This window comes from Gymnogyps californianus, chromosome 1 (genome assembly GCF_018139145.2).
Source record: "Gymnogyps californianus isolate 813 chromosome 1, ASM1813914v2, whole genome shotgun sequence".
Classification (NCBI taxonomy): Eukaryota; Metazoa; Chordata; class Aves; order Accipitriformes; family Cathartidae; genus Gymnogyps; species Gymnogyps californianus.
This window is the reverse complement of record NC_059471.1, coordinates 117,856,119-117,871,313: the sequence shown is the minus strand read 5'-3', so window position 1 is coordinate 117,871,313 and position 15,195 is coordinate 117,856,119.

Here is a 15,195-nt window from a genome sequence, read left to right as displayed (position 1 = left end):
GTCTCCTTTCCAATTATCAGCATAAGTGCTAGAATTAATATAAAAATATTTCCAAAACAGCTATAAGTCTATGGTTTTAAGGAACAGTTTTGCAAAGGTGAAAACTCCTCAGTCTTCTCCTCTGGTGAGCAAAAGGCTCATAGGTGGAAAAAGGCAAAATTCAGAAACATGTTGCTATGGGGATTGTGTTTCTGATTATTGAAACTTCTTAAAAGGATGGAAACCCAACTACTGCTTTTATTTTCTGAGGGGTTTTTGGATTTCATACAATTCAGTATAATAGTATATACTATTATACTTTCAGACAGTAGCACAGCGCTATGTTGCTTAGGCTTTCCAGGGGATGTTGATACCTCTATTTTTCTGGTATTTTAATTTTCATTTCTAAAATAAAAAGAATATTTTTATAGATTCTAACTGACTTTACAGTATCACTTTTGAAGACTTTTAAGATCAAAAATGTGAGTTTCCTTAGTCATTTCACTGTCTCATGTCAATTTTGTGACATGAAATATAGTCTCTAATTGTGTTGTGTCAATGTGATTTCATGACTTGCCTTATTTTGAAATGGAGTCTTGGTTTTCTGAATGTTCCAGTGTTTCTTAAATTGCTAAAATATTTTACTGAAGGCAGTATATCTGCTTAAGCAGTTTGGAGGTCTTGGGGCCTAAGTGTAAGAACACTGTGCAGATCTGCGCTTCACCTATGGACAGTGTTGTGTAGGGAAAAATGTAGGAGGAAGTATTCCTTGTGAGACATGAAGAGCAAATGCAGAAATAACTGCAGTGACCAGACTTTTTTTTTTAATCGCCAATTAAATGCTACAAATTTAGCCATCAAATTTATTTTGGTCAAATGGAAAATGCATGCTTTCAACACAAAAGAGGGAACCTTGATAATGACTGGAAAGTGTCTGTAGGATACTTGCTGCTGCTTTAAAGCTTTCCTGGATTTTTTTTAATATCTCCTATTTTCATGCCATTTGTAAGTACCATGGTTGATCCCCAACCCTGCAAACATGCCATTTGAAAACAGTTGTATAATGGGCTGTCTAGTCTCTATTAATTCAATAATTTTAAACTTAATAAACTTAAATAGTTTATAAATCTGTTTCTGATATTATACCAAGTTTATGTGCTAGTGGCCAGTAACATATTTATTTCATAAGAATGTTGGAAACTTCATCTAACCAATCAGACTGGCAAATATGGAGCAGATTCTACATTAATGTTGGTTACTATGCTTGACAGATGCCAGAAGAAAAACCTTGATGTAATCTGGTATAATCGTACTGCCCGATATTGAAGTAGGCTCTACTCAGAAACATTTATATTTCTTTTTTTAGCCTTTGTATGGCTGTTCAATTCCCTTGCATGTAAAACAGATTAAGTTATTCAGCAAGGGTGATCATGGGCCATCATACTTATTTCACTTAGTTCTAGCCTTTAAACTTAAAGGTACATGTTCAGTGTGAAGACATGGTTTGGTTCTTGCATTTTTCATGTAAATTTTCATTGTAAAATGTGGCATATCTGTGATTTTATAACATCTTTATTTTCCATGATATTTTTAGTTGCATTTTGAAAGAGGATTAAAAAAAATCTTTGTTTTATACTAACACACTCTGTGTAGCTCACATAGTCTATGTGACACAACGCTGCTAATGCAGAACATGAAACTGACCTAGCTTTGCCACACAAGCAAATAACAGTATGTAAATAAGCAGCATAAACAGGTCTGCAAAAATTCTTTCAGTTAATCTAAATTGCTTAATGCTGTCAGTAATCAAACCAGTTTCGAAGTGAGGTTGTTTAATTGAATATAATACATTTTGTTCTATTCCAACACTTAAATTAATCAGCTGATTGTAACACTTCTTTTGCCTAAGTTCCTGCCTCCTCCTCCTCGCTCCATCTTCTCCTTCCTTACCTTTCTCTGCTTTCTATTCCTTTTCCTCCACTTCCCTTCTATTTGTTTTAAATGAAATAGCAGCTTTGTTTTTCTTTGACCCTCTAATTTCAAACTCACTAACTTGTTTTTATGATTTCCATTTATCTTAATGTCTTTACTTCTCTTCCCCTATGTGTGTGGCCTAAGTTTAAGCACAGAAGTAGGAGCCAGAAACTTCACATTCAAATTTCTGTGCAAACACTTCCTCTAAGATGAGCCCCAACAGCCTTGCCAGAGACTAGGGGCAGACTTTGTCACTGCTACTACCATTTGGTTTCCCAGGAACAGTGTTAGCCTCGGGAATCTTGCTGAGAAGTTGGCCAAAATTTTTCATTTTGAAGCTTTTGAAAAAGGGCAGTATTCTCTTTTGAGGGGGAGGGGAACAGAGGAAAGAGCTCTCTATTTGTTACTATATTCTTTGCAAATGCTAGCATCTTTATTTTGTGTTAAAGTACTAATGTATTTTAACTGTCATTTGATGCAGAAAGCAGTTTTTAGGAATCTTCATTGATTTCCTCATGTCTTGTTGCCACTGAGCTTTACAGTAATGTTTTCCTTTCAATTCATTTAACAAATGTTTAGTGTACCCTTGCTCATGTCGTTCAGTATACATGCCAAAAGTTTGACTTGTCTGACTTCTCTTCGTAGATCAGGTTCTGATAGTTCTGCTGGCTGTACAGCGCACGAGTGGCTTCACAAGTGTGACATTAGTATCTAGAGTAAGGTGTTGGTATTTCATTTTTAAGTCTATTGTATTTGGTTGGATTAAAGGGGAAGGATTGAAAAGTTGATTTACCAAGGCTTCCGGGTGACCTCAGAAGTTAATCAACATGATATTGATCCTAACATCACTGAAGGATGGGAATTGTCAAACTTGGTTTTGTTTATGAGGTTACAGCTTCAGTTGACAAACTGCTGAAATAGTATCCTTAGACTCTTTAAGGCATCTGACTTGGTGCTGATGCTCCAATTAAAATATTTGCAAGTGTAATGGCAGTGGGCTAAAAATCGACATACAGAGGGATATAAAAAGACCAGATGTGAAAAATAATTTTCTACTTGATGATGTATTTGAAGAAAATTAAAAGGACGTATTTTTAATCAATTTATTTAATATCTTCACAAATAATTTGAAAGAGGACAAAACTAGCATGTGACGTTTGCAGATGACTAGAGTGAAAAGTATGGGAGTCACCATGTAGATGACAACATTAAAAGCAGACTAAGTTGCCATGGTTGACAGTCAGCTGAACGTGAGCTGCCAAAACAAAGTGGTGGCTGGGAGAGAAAATGTGATTCTCAGATGTATAAATAACAAAGTACGTGTATTCTGTGGATGAACTTTGGTTACTAGAGTACTGAGTCTAGTTGCGGTGTCCATGATTTATTATGAAAAAGATGCTGACAAACTAAAAAGGGCCCTGAGAAGAGCTCCAGAACAATTTGATGTCTGGAAAACCTCCCTCACAGAATAAAATTAAGTAGCTCAATAGTGTCCAGTTCATCTGAAAGAAGGTTTTGAAATGACAGGGTTACAGTTTGAGGAATGCCTCTGCCTCAAGGTGTATAACTGCAAGGGAAATGAGAGTTAAGTGCTTCATGTCATAGTAGACAACTTGAAGGCCTTGACAATTTGAACCTGAGGTCTTTGTAATCTGTCCCACATAGATGTAGGTTGATCTTGTAGCTGAGAGATGAGGCTTGACAAATCAGATCAATTTTAATTAATCAGGCCTAATTTTAAGTAGTGAATTTAGTAGTAGTTTACATGGAAAAGTCTTATTTACAAATGTGGTAGATTTTCCATTGCTTGATGGTTTTTAATCAAAGCTCGTATCTTTTGGTCAGGTGTTAAAGGCTTGACACGGGTCTCCCTTGGTGAAATTTCGTAATCTAGATTATGCAGGAGGCCAGCTTCAGTAATCGTAAGGGTCTGTATGGCAAGTAGAGCAACTCGTATATATAGAAAAATATCACTCAAAAGGTCTAAAGTTTTAGCAGTCATCTTTTTAATTACCACTTGGAAGCCAGAACAGAGAAGAAACTAATATTAGTTAACCTATGGCTCTTTGCAGATGTATAATAAAAGTTTCATAACTACCACTGGTCTGTGGATGTGGTTTGAGAATCCCTGTAATGTGCTGAAACTTCAGGGAGATTTTGATCTTGCACATCTATATTTGATAGTATTATTAGACTCATGGTTTTCCTCTCATTCACATTCTTCAGGGAGACTCTTGCACAGATGGATTTTAAAGTACTAGGTGATGAGATCCTTGTTAGCCATCTCTCTGTTCCTCTGTTGAAAGATCCTTCTGGAAGGGCACCACTGATGTGTCACTGTGTTGGCACTAAGTAAAATTGGAAAGAAGTTATGACATCAAAACCAAATGAGGTGTTACTTGCCAGAGAGGAGCATTAGTTTTGTTCAGAGAGAGATAAAAGGCAGGGGTCAGGAACTGACATTACACCTCAGAATGCTGAAATAAAGAAACTAGCAAGAACGGAAACCTGAAAATGACATTAGCCTAAGTGAGGACTCCAGTGGAGAATGAATTGTATCAACAATCTCAAAAAACACATTGTCTTGAGGAAAACTGTTTAGAAAATATTGGGAAGGAGATGTCACAAGTGATGTCGTGAAACCTGGATAGATAGATGTCAAGCTTAGTTTATTAGCATTATGTCACTAAAGCCAGCTGTAGAAGCTTTTTGCCCCTTGAAACCCTGGGGCATCTTTCAGGTTAGGCATTGCTTATTCTCTTACCATTACGAGTTACTGCTTACCATTATGAGTCATCACATTAAATGGTTAAATGGTTTCTGAGTTAATCTGAAGAGAAGACCAGTTAAAAACAAATAATGCTAGCCTAAAGCAGTAGCAAAGAGAGTTTGACTATCCAGGGAGTTATCTGCCCCTGAAGAGAGAGCAAGAGAGATGGCAAAGTGACAGAGCACTCACCCATCTGGTAACATCTGGACTGCACGAGAAGTAAATGCTGGAGCTGCCGCATTGGAAGGGACTTTGCTTCTAAGCAGCGGGAGAAGGAGGGAGGGTTGACATCCAGAAGTGCTGTCGCAGTGCTGTCTGAGTTGAGCTTTAGCCAGCTGCCCCTGTTTCCTTAAGAGACTGCCCATTAATTTCCCCCTTCCCAAACAGCAATCAGCAGCCTGTACCTTCTCCTTGTAAAAGGAACCTAAAATGTCACAGCAGTTACTTTCAGTTTGGTGAGCTCTGCATCTGGTTAGTCTCATCAATACTTGCATGTTTGTGCTTTATTGCACTTGCATGCTGCCTGTAGCTTATTTTTTTTATCTGACACAACACATTCAAAATCTGCTGTGTGCATAACATGGGTGGGGTAGACTAATAAAGGAAGAAGAGGATGGGCTTTTAATTTGCAAGTTCCGAGGGATTGTTATGAAGGACGAAGGTGGAGGAAGCAGACTTCTCGCACCATAGGGAGATGCCGTGAGGGCCTTTTGAAGATGTGATTGTTTGTAATTGTCTTGTTCTGTTTTTAGAGGCAGTTGGAAAAGATCTCGCAAACTGTGTACTTAAATTTGCTCCATTAAATTGATTATTTTTCTTGACCGTAATCCCTCATGTATATTAACTAACTTGAGTTTGAGTACTTCTGCTTATATGTCTACTTTTTGTGTGAGCAACAATGCAGAATATGAACATTTGTCTCTCCCGTAAGAATCTCTAACCTCTCCTGTGTAAGGGTAATGATTAAAAACTTGGTCCACCAATCTTCTTCTGGTTCAGACACCACCTGTCCAAGTGTTACAGAAAGGTCAAAACAGATTTTCAGCAGCAGAGGAACAGAAAGCGTTAGAAAATCACACAGAGAAAGGTTTGTGCAGGAGACAGAGCAGGATCTTTTGTAACTTGAGTTTAATCTTGCTTATTTAAAGAATAGGAGTGATGCTAATCAGGTTAGGCATGCTGGCAAGACAGTCGAGGAGAAGAGATCCCTCTACCTTCGCTGAAGATTAACCCATCCATGTTGGATGCACTACTGTGTAAGAGAAAAGGAAATGTCTGGCAGAAATAGCAGCAGGAAGGCAGTAGATTACATATTTGAGAAGTAGTTGAGAGGCTGGGTTTCTAGTCTTAATTTTGACAGTGTCTTTATTACTCTGGGTGTTATTTAATATTTCCATGCTTTTTTTTTTTTTTTTTTAATCTATAAAATGAAAGTAATATCTGCCTAAATGTGTAAGCAAGTGGTTGTGACAATTTGTAAATGACTGCCTGTATAGTTAAGAAGTCCATGGAAGCAAGGTGGCAGGGCAGAGGTGTTCTCTGTCTGCCTAGGATCATGCTTTGCTCTTTCACTTGTTAAAAGCAAGTACAAAGTAGATTCAAAACTTGGGTTAGTAGAGTCCTATTGCTGGGTATATAAGGTAACAACAGTAGCTTGTGAAGCATAGAGTTGAAGACTCATGAGATTCATCTTCCTAATTTAGCAAGCGCCGAAATGCTCTCTGAGAGCTGGCTGGCTGATCTGGCAAAGCCACGTGGGTGGTTAAGCACAAGCCTAACTTCAGATGTGCTGAACTGGAGATAGCATGCTCAGTACCTGCCATGGCAAAGCACTCCAAAAATGCACCACTCTGGAAAAGGTTAAAGCAAGGATGAAACTCTGTGGAGCTAAACTTTAATAATACAGATGTAGCCCAAATGGGGGATGAAGGGGGTGGGGTGGAATCCCTAGTTCACAATGAGCCTGTATATACTACCAGTCTGCTGTTTTCAGTTCTTAGCAAAGGCATAAGAATTCAGTGGTGTGATATCATGTAGCTACCAAGTCAACTTTATAACAATATTTAGTTGCAGAGATTGTCCTATAGAAAAAAAATATATAAACCTCCTTGAATACAGTTCTTGCAAGTATAACATCTAGCCACTAATGACAGGACAGCATGGGCATATAAAAAAAAATTCAAAGAATGGATAATTTTTAGCATAAATACTAAATGTCTTATATATTTCCCAAGAATTAATTTTAATTGTGACTGCCATAGCTTAATAATTGTGTTCACTGCATCTCTAAATACAGATTCGTGGACAACATGGCCTTACGTTGCAACATAAGACTATGTGTGGCATAATTACATTAGCTTCACCATGGTTTGTTTTTTTTAACAGGGAGTGTAGGGTTATGTGTGGGCCTATGAACTTTACTATTTTATTTTCCTCTTCAGAGAATTTGTGGGGAAAATACTGTGCAGTGTTCCAAAATTTGTGATTAATGACTGTTACCTTATTGATGCAATGATGAGAGAGGGGAAAGCCCTAAAAATTGCAGAGGGTTGGTAGTGGGAAGTGATAAGCTGCATCATTTGAGCCCAATGAGCAGTAACCAACCTTTTCTCCAGTCCCAAGTACCGAGCGTGGCACCAGCTACTGAGTCTGTGGTGTTTAGGTTGTAGAAGGTAATCTTGATTTTTTGGGGAAAAACAAAACAGTTTTATCCTAAACAATCCAAGAGGCCTGTTTCCAGCAAAGCAAGCTTTTGTGCTATGAACTTCATTCATTCAGCATGAGTCATTTGGTTTCAGTCAAAGATCCATTTAAAACTGGGCCCTGGCTAAGGGTAGAAGAGGTTCACAAAAAGTAGCTTCAGTGGTGAAGTGAGCTGCGGTGGTGCATGCTTGCTTGTTCCTGCCTGTTGAGTGGAATTCATTGCCCCTTCATTTGTGCTGGTACAAATCAGTGCACTGTAAACAGGATCACAGGCTGAATTTTTCCTGATGGAAACTTCTGCTCCCCCCTTGATTTTATCCAAGACCATGGCCCTCCTGAGAGCTCTGCTTGGCTGAGTTAAGGGTGGGAAGAGATAGCTGAGGTTGAGGAGAAAGGCGTGGAAATTTCTAAAGCTGGTTCTGCTGACAAAGTCAGCATATTGAGGAACTACACCCTAAAGCAAAAGGCTAAGGAATGTAGAAATGCTAGAATATAAACCATGAAAGGGTGTGGGGAATTGCTTCCAGGTTTGGGTTTATTTTATGCTGGAAAATAAAGTTTTGATACTTTTTTTTTAATTTTTTTACTTGTTCATTTTAAGATGCTTATCTGCTGAATTGCATTCTTTTGGTTTTGGTATGTACACTATGGAATTTCATAGCAATCTGTCCAAGCCTGGCTAGCTAGAAGAAAGTAATACAGGCATATATTTGAAATACAAACAAGAAGTAGGGAAGTGAAAAAAGTTTTGAGAAAAAGCATGATGTGAAGGGAGGAATATGAGCAAAACAAAGTGATAAAAAAATAGGATGCTGGTGATCTGTGCTGGCAGTACTTAATGAAAGCAAGGATCTCATTTGTGGTCTGCAGACCAGTTTCATAAAGAGTGATATCCTGAAGCCAGGAAGAATGTCTGGTGGAGGTCAACTTCATTATTCCGCTCTTAAGTACAGGGAATTCGTGTTCACGTCAAGTGTGTCAGCATCACAAAAAGCTGTGCAGATCTGAGAAGGATGTTTTTTTAAAAAAAAAAAAACCTAGGAGGGAGAAAATAGGTTATGTACTGAGAAGCACTTTTATTAGTGTGCCAGATTGCCCAGAAGTGATTGTGACATCTCCTTCATGAAACACATTAACAGCAGAAGAAATTAATAGGTAGAATATTAATTCATCTGCTCTGTCTTACAGGGAGGCAAAGAACAGCCAAGACTTTCTGTCTGATGCTCTATCCTGAAAAAGCATCTTTGTGTTTATGAATGCATTATGAAAGATTACCTGAGGTGATCTGAAAGTACATGGTTTTCAACTTGAAGAGAATCTATAAAAGAGAGGAAGGAGCTTTTCTGTTGATGTATCTGAAAAGATCTGAAAGATCTTGAGAAACTTAATTGCAGGAGATTTCTGTTCTCGTTTTTGTTCAGGGAATGTTTTCACTGAGCAGCTGAGAGGGGAAACTAACATTTAGTCAGACTGGCTTTTGTATTTTGTGTGTATATCAACATATATTTAACTCGGATGCCTAATGCACAATAGGAAGGAAACCTTTCTTTTCAGAAGTCTTACTGAGACATGCTTACCTGTGGTTAACAGTCAGTAGCGGTAGGAGTGCTGGTACATCTAAATCCTTTCTCCAAATAGTAGCAGAATTTCACCAAAATGCAAATAATTATTTTTTATTTTTATTTAAACAGCTTTCAATTCATCTCTTCATACAAATTCAGAAATAAGGGCTTGTGCATTTGTCAATAGCAAAGCTAAATTTCTAAAATTGATGAAGGGTTTTTGAAGTGATTATGACTTCATTGCAATATGGAGCATTTCTCACATGATATATTGGTACGATGTTATTTTTTTCAGCTTATGATATGCAATGCAGGAAGTGATGTCTGTCATTAACATCCTCTAAGGTTTTTCTTGATACGTTTTTGCTTTTAAGTTGCATGTAGCATTAAGGTTTTGATTAAAATGTTCTCTGCTGGATTGTGCTTGAAGATCATTTTAAGAATCGGGGGGGGGGAGGGCAGGGAATGGTTCCCTTCATTCCAAAGATGGGCTCTGAAGAAAATTTTGACCAAGGTAAGTTGGCAATAAGGACATACACGACTTTGGACTTCTGACTTTTAAAATGGAACAGCAGGTGTTGCCTTGGTAATAACAATATGCCTGTTGTCCCCTTTCTAAAATTTCTTCTGAATTTGCCTGCAAACCCCCATTAGGTAAGTTCAGTGAAGATCTGTTAAATGTGGTAGCTGCGACTTGTGATAATTCCATCTGCCCTGAGTACATTCCACTCAGTCACAGTCTTCAGTATAAGAACTGAGGGTACCTTCTAGCTGCTAGGTCTGCCAGATAGTGCTGTGGCAATGAATGCTGCTGTAGTAGATGATTGATCAACTCTAGTGTAATTTTTCCAGCAGAAAATAATACATACGCACAGAAAGCTTGGGGTTTTTTTAGCTGGAAGAGCTGAAATGCTGTGTGCCATTTCTGAATGCTTGAGTTTGAAAACCTCTGTATGAGGTGAAACAGTCATTTTACTTCCATCTTCAACTTTTTGGGGCATGGCTTTTTCAGTTGCAATATGTGCAGGATATGGGCTATGGTTTGGAAAATATGTTCTTCTGTCCTTTTAAGTTAATGCTCTCGTGTTTAAATTGAATGATACTGTGTTGGCTCTCAGGTAGACTTGAATAATGCAAGTCCTTAGTGTTACAAAATATCTTTGTTTTTCAGTTCTGAAAACAAAGGGAGTGAAGCCATAAATTTAAAGAGCAACCAAAAGGAAAGCACAACTCTGCCTGCACTTTTGAAGGTATGATTTTTATTTATTAATATTTAATTGAGCTAAAGCCTGCCACCTCTGCTTGTGACTACTTGCTAGTGTTCTGATGTTGGATGTATTCGTGCACTGCGATGTAACACCCGGTTGCCATATTCTGGGTTAGGGTCCGTTACGCCAGGGTACTAATACATATGCAGAAGACAGAAAAACTGTCTGTGCTTCACATTCTTAAAACAAAATTCATGTCTTTACTTACATTGAAGAAGTGGGAGTCTAGTGTTAATTCTGCATGCAGTTAGCTAGTGAAGAAGGAAGCTAGTTTTTTTATCAAACGATGGTTTCAGGCATTCCTCTAAAGCACCATTTCTATGTAAATTATGAATATCTAACTAGCAAGTGTCTGCCTGCCCGAAGGTCCACTAGTTGCCAACCAAAGATCTTTCTGCTGAAATTCGTATGCATCTTGGCTGTTCTTCACCAGTGTTATCCATGTTAATCATGCTTGTCTTGTCCTGTAAGCATTTTACTGCAAAAAAAGGACACACTTCTCTGTGATCAGGGCTTTCTCCTACGTCACTTGACATAAAGTGGTGATTGCGTATAAAGTTGTGTTTAGATTTAGTCAAATATCATAAATAATTATGTACAGGACAGGGCCTGGTGATAACAGCTGTCTTTGCTGCTGTCACATCATGCCCTGCACAGAGCCATTTTAGTGATTCATTCACTAAGCACTTTTGCTTGGTTTTTTGTTCCTTTTCCTAGTCATTTTGGTTTAATGCAGATAATATTGTGGCTACTTCCCCAAAAGGGCCTTGACTAGTCTGCCAGATTTATTTAGGGATGCAGTAGGCTTAACACACTGAATCTGAGAGTTCTATCCTGTGTTGCATTGATTGAGCACTAACGGTGTATGGAGAAGGGAGCGGTCTTCTTCCTGTATGGCCTACAGTCTCTGAGTAGTTGCATCTTCAGTATCTAGGGACTGTTTGCTTGGGCTTTGCCAAAGGTGAAGAGACATTGCAGTTGCCTCTACAAAGACCTGGTTCAGTCTAACAGGGTTATTAGCTCAAGAACAATTCCATGTTGAATGTATTTTATCTACATCAAGGTGGGAAACAATGCAGTGACGTTTGTTCAGAAGCCCTGTGGATTCAAGCCAACTCTTGTCAGTTCTGAGCTCCTGGAAAATGCCACTGAATGCCTTCCAGTTACCATAAATCGTGGACTATTGATTTCATGCCTTGAAACGCAGGCAGAAAGGATTCTGATAAACCAGAGGAGATCCTACTATAATAGAAGCAAATTTTCTGCATTTAAAAAAATCTTATTTTTCTATGTTAGATCAGTGAAAAATTCTAAAACAGATTTTCCTTTTGAAGAAGGTTTTGACTGAGGAAGGGGAATCATTTAGCATACATGCACAGGACTTCAACACCAGGAATTGCTTAAAAGGAAGTATGAAGAGGGCTAGGTCTCAAGGAACAAGCAGGATGCATAGGTGGAGCAAAGGGAGCATAGCAGGTTTAAGTTACCTAAGAGTGTTTCTTTGTTGCCAAAAACTAAATCTAATTTATTTTTTAATTTAAAAAAGCCCAAATTCAGAATCTTTCCTGCTGAATCTAAATTTGTGGTAGTAAACTCTTCTACTCAGAACTTGTGTTTTTGTAATACTGTACTAAAAATTGGTGACAATATTAATGCTGTAAAGTTTTGTTCCAAATATCTGATCTGTTTTCTTTGTCTTGCCATAACTTTTTACTTAATTATATTGTCTTTGACCTGTGTTTAGGAGTCTGAAGTGTTACAATGTACATTACATTATCTTTGAAATAATACCTGGTGTTTGTATAGGCTTTATAAGAAAGGTGCGGTTTTCATGTTACTAGAATGTGCTCGCTGTTCAACTGTAGTGAGAGCTTCCTGTCTAACTTACTTCCCTCTTTCTTAAGCTGATCAGAAATCTTCTGATACGCTTGAACAGTTTCATATGCATAGTAATGAGCACTTTTAGAACTATAATTTTATATCTTGTGTGCACTGAAATTACAACTAGATAGTAAAAACTGATTCAGAGGAGGTGGAGAAAGTATGTATTTTCTGCCACTGCCCCCCTCCCCTTTTTTCTTTGTGAAGAAAATATTTTTCTTTTTTTTTCCCGTACCACTGCTCCCTCCAACAGACTGCATTTTGATAACACCACGCTGTCCGGTGCCTGACATTGGCCAAAATAAGATGTCTTGTGCAAAGATCACTAGAATGCAGCTGAACAGTTGGAGAGAACTGAAAATGTCTCATTCAAAAGGGATATAATGTATGGTATTGAAAGATGTTCCAGTTTTATTCATTGAGTCATCAAGGTTGCTATGGGCTGAAAAGAAATAATGTTTTGTTGTTATGGAAAGTGTACTTCGTGAGGAATGTCTAAATCTATATACCCGCATGGATCGGGTTTGGGCAGGTTTCCATACATGTCCATGTCTGAACCGTGCTTCTACCTAGTCATTTCAGGTGGATGGTGACTAAAAGTTGAAACCGTATTGTGTCTGTCTGTCACCAAGTTAAATGAGCTATCATGTTTCTGATAGACTTACACGTAGACTTACATGCTGTGATTTTGTATATTCATTGGCTGTCAGCAGGAGGCCAGGGGCAAAATAGCGGGGGAACTGTAAGTCTCTGATTTAGCAGCAAAGGTCGGACATCTAAATTATAGCTGACTGGGTGAGTGGAGCTGGGAAATATGCTGAGCTACAGTAGCTCTTTGGTAACAAACAGTTACCAGTTTTGTACTTTACCCCTGCTAGTTTTTTTCCCTGTGATGAAATATTTAGCTCATAGAGGGAGGAAAAGTTATTTTAGTACTCACCTTATGAAAATATGAAGCTTAATCTTTCTGTGCCGAGGCGACTTTATCAATCATCATTTGATCACTTTCAAGAAAATATTACTGAAATATGTTTACCATGTCTATTAATTCATTACCAGAAAGTACACCACCACCCACCACTATTTATTTACAGATTTTGGTTTGCTTCTGTTTCTTTGAATTGGAGCTGTAAACAGTGCTCTTTCTGAGTAAATGCTCCATTTAAGCTTTGTGATTGTTGAACAGATGGTTGTGTGGATGTAAACAGTTCTTGAACTTCATGTTTAGTGTTCTAAGTATCTGCATTACATAGTGTCCAGTACATGTTAGTATATCATTAACCTCACTTTTAGTGCTACAGGGACTTTGTTTTTAAAAGGAATATTGCAACAGTGCTTCCTGCTTTTGGTAATGCCCTTAAAATAGAGGTTTACAACTGGAACATAGGTATTAGTTGGATTGTGTGGAACAGCCACCAAATAAGCTAACACCACTACTGTAGCGAGCCACGTGCTGGAGAATGTCATGTTAGTACAATTTTGAAGAAATCACACAACACTCTTGTTGGATGTGCTTCTGCCACAAGTCTAACCTGGCTCCTACTCGTATTGCCATACTGTAGTAGTAGCAGCAGTGGTAGGTGCTTGGGTTAGTTTCAGTAGTAGTGAATGGCTTAGGTCCCGGGCTTGCCCTGTCTGAGGTTCTCATCCAACTGAAGGCTTTGCCGTGGCAGTGTAGGCAAATTCACTTGCCTGCCGATCGTCCCCAGATATCCTTCCTGTAGCGGTGCATGGAGGAACTAGCACATTCTCCCATAACTGATTAGGATGGAATTCTTAAGCATCTCAGCATAGGAACTACTATGTGAGCTCTGTCAGGCAAATGCAAAAGTTTGAAAAAGTAGGTACAAATACATACCAAATGTATAATTTAGACTTCAGTATTTCAATAGCATTAAATATTTTATAATTTGGCCCATAGGCTCTAGCCTGGGTGCTAGTTGCCTGAATTAACCAGAGGCAGTCTCAACCTTCATAGAAAAAAACACAGGGGCAGAAAGTACTGCAAAGATTATCTAGTCCACTCCTCTGCCCCAAGGTGAGATCTCTATCTATGTCATACCTGATAGAAGTTTGTCTAACTTGTTCTCAAAGACCTCCAGGGATGGAGATCTCTAAGATCTCTGCAACTTCACCAGACAACTGTTCTACTGATTTCATAAACCTTATAATTAGAAAGTCTTTTTCTTAACATCCCATCTAAAGCTTCCTTGCTACAAATTAAACCTGTTGCTAATTGGCCTCTGACAAGTACTCCTGTATACTGTGAACGTGGAAAAGAGATTATTCTGTAGCCCTGCTTTCTCACATGAATTTCATTTCAAGGTAACATAAAGATGGCTGTATTTAAATGGTAGACACGGTATTAAAATTTGATGGCAAGGACTGCAATTATGTGATAAGATGGAGCCAGATTCTTTTTGGAGTTGCAGCAAATAGGACAAGAGGCAACGTGTGCAAGTTGGAACATGGGAAACTCCAGTCACCTATAAGAATTTTTTTCTTCTTTTTTTTTTTCCCCCTCCTTTTTCCCCCTTTACCGTAAGAGTGGTCAGATACTGGAACAGGTTGACCAAGGAAGTTGCAGAATCTTTATCCTTGGAAATACTCAAAACGCAGCTGGATGAAGCCCTGCTCTAACTGGAGCTGCTTTGAGCAGGAGCTTAGTCTACGTGACTTCCCCAACCACACTCCTTTCAGCCTAATTTGTTCTGTAATTCTCTGTCACATCATTTTTCATCCAGTGTGTGAATTTGCATAAGTTTTAAAAAAAAATTCCATGAACTTGCTGAATATATGTCGCTGTTCTTACTGAATGTCCCTAATTCTGACTTTATAATTAGTTAAGTTCTACAAAAAGTTAGAAATCAAAATTAAGCCCAGTGTTTTAGTTAACCGCATACTTTTCCATATAGCATGGGTTTTTTTCATATTGTCAGGGTTTTATTTTATATTGGCTTTATTTCATATGTATGTTATCTAAGTAATGTCTGCTCAGCCGATGTGTGAATGCATGGTGGATGCCTGTGTCTTAGACCTAGTAATTAGAAATCAGAGA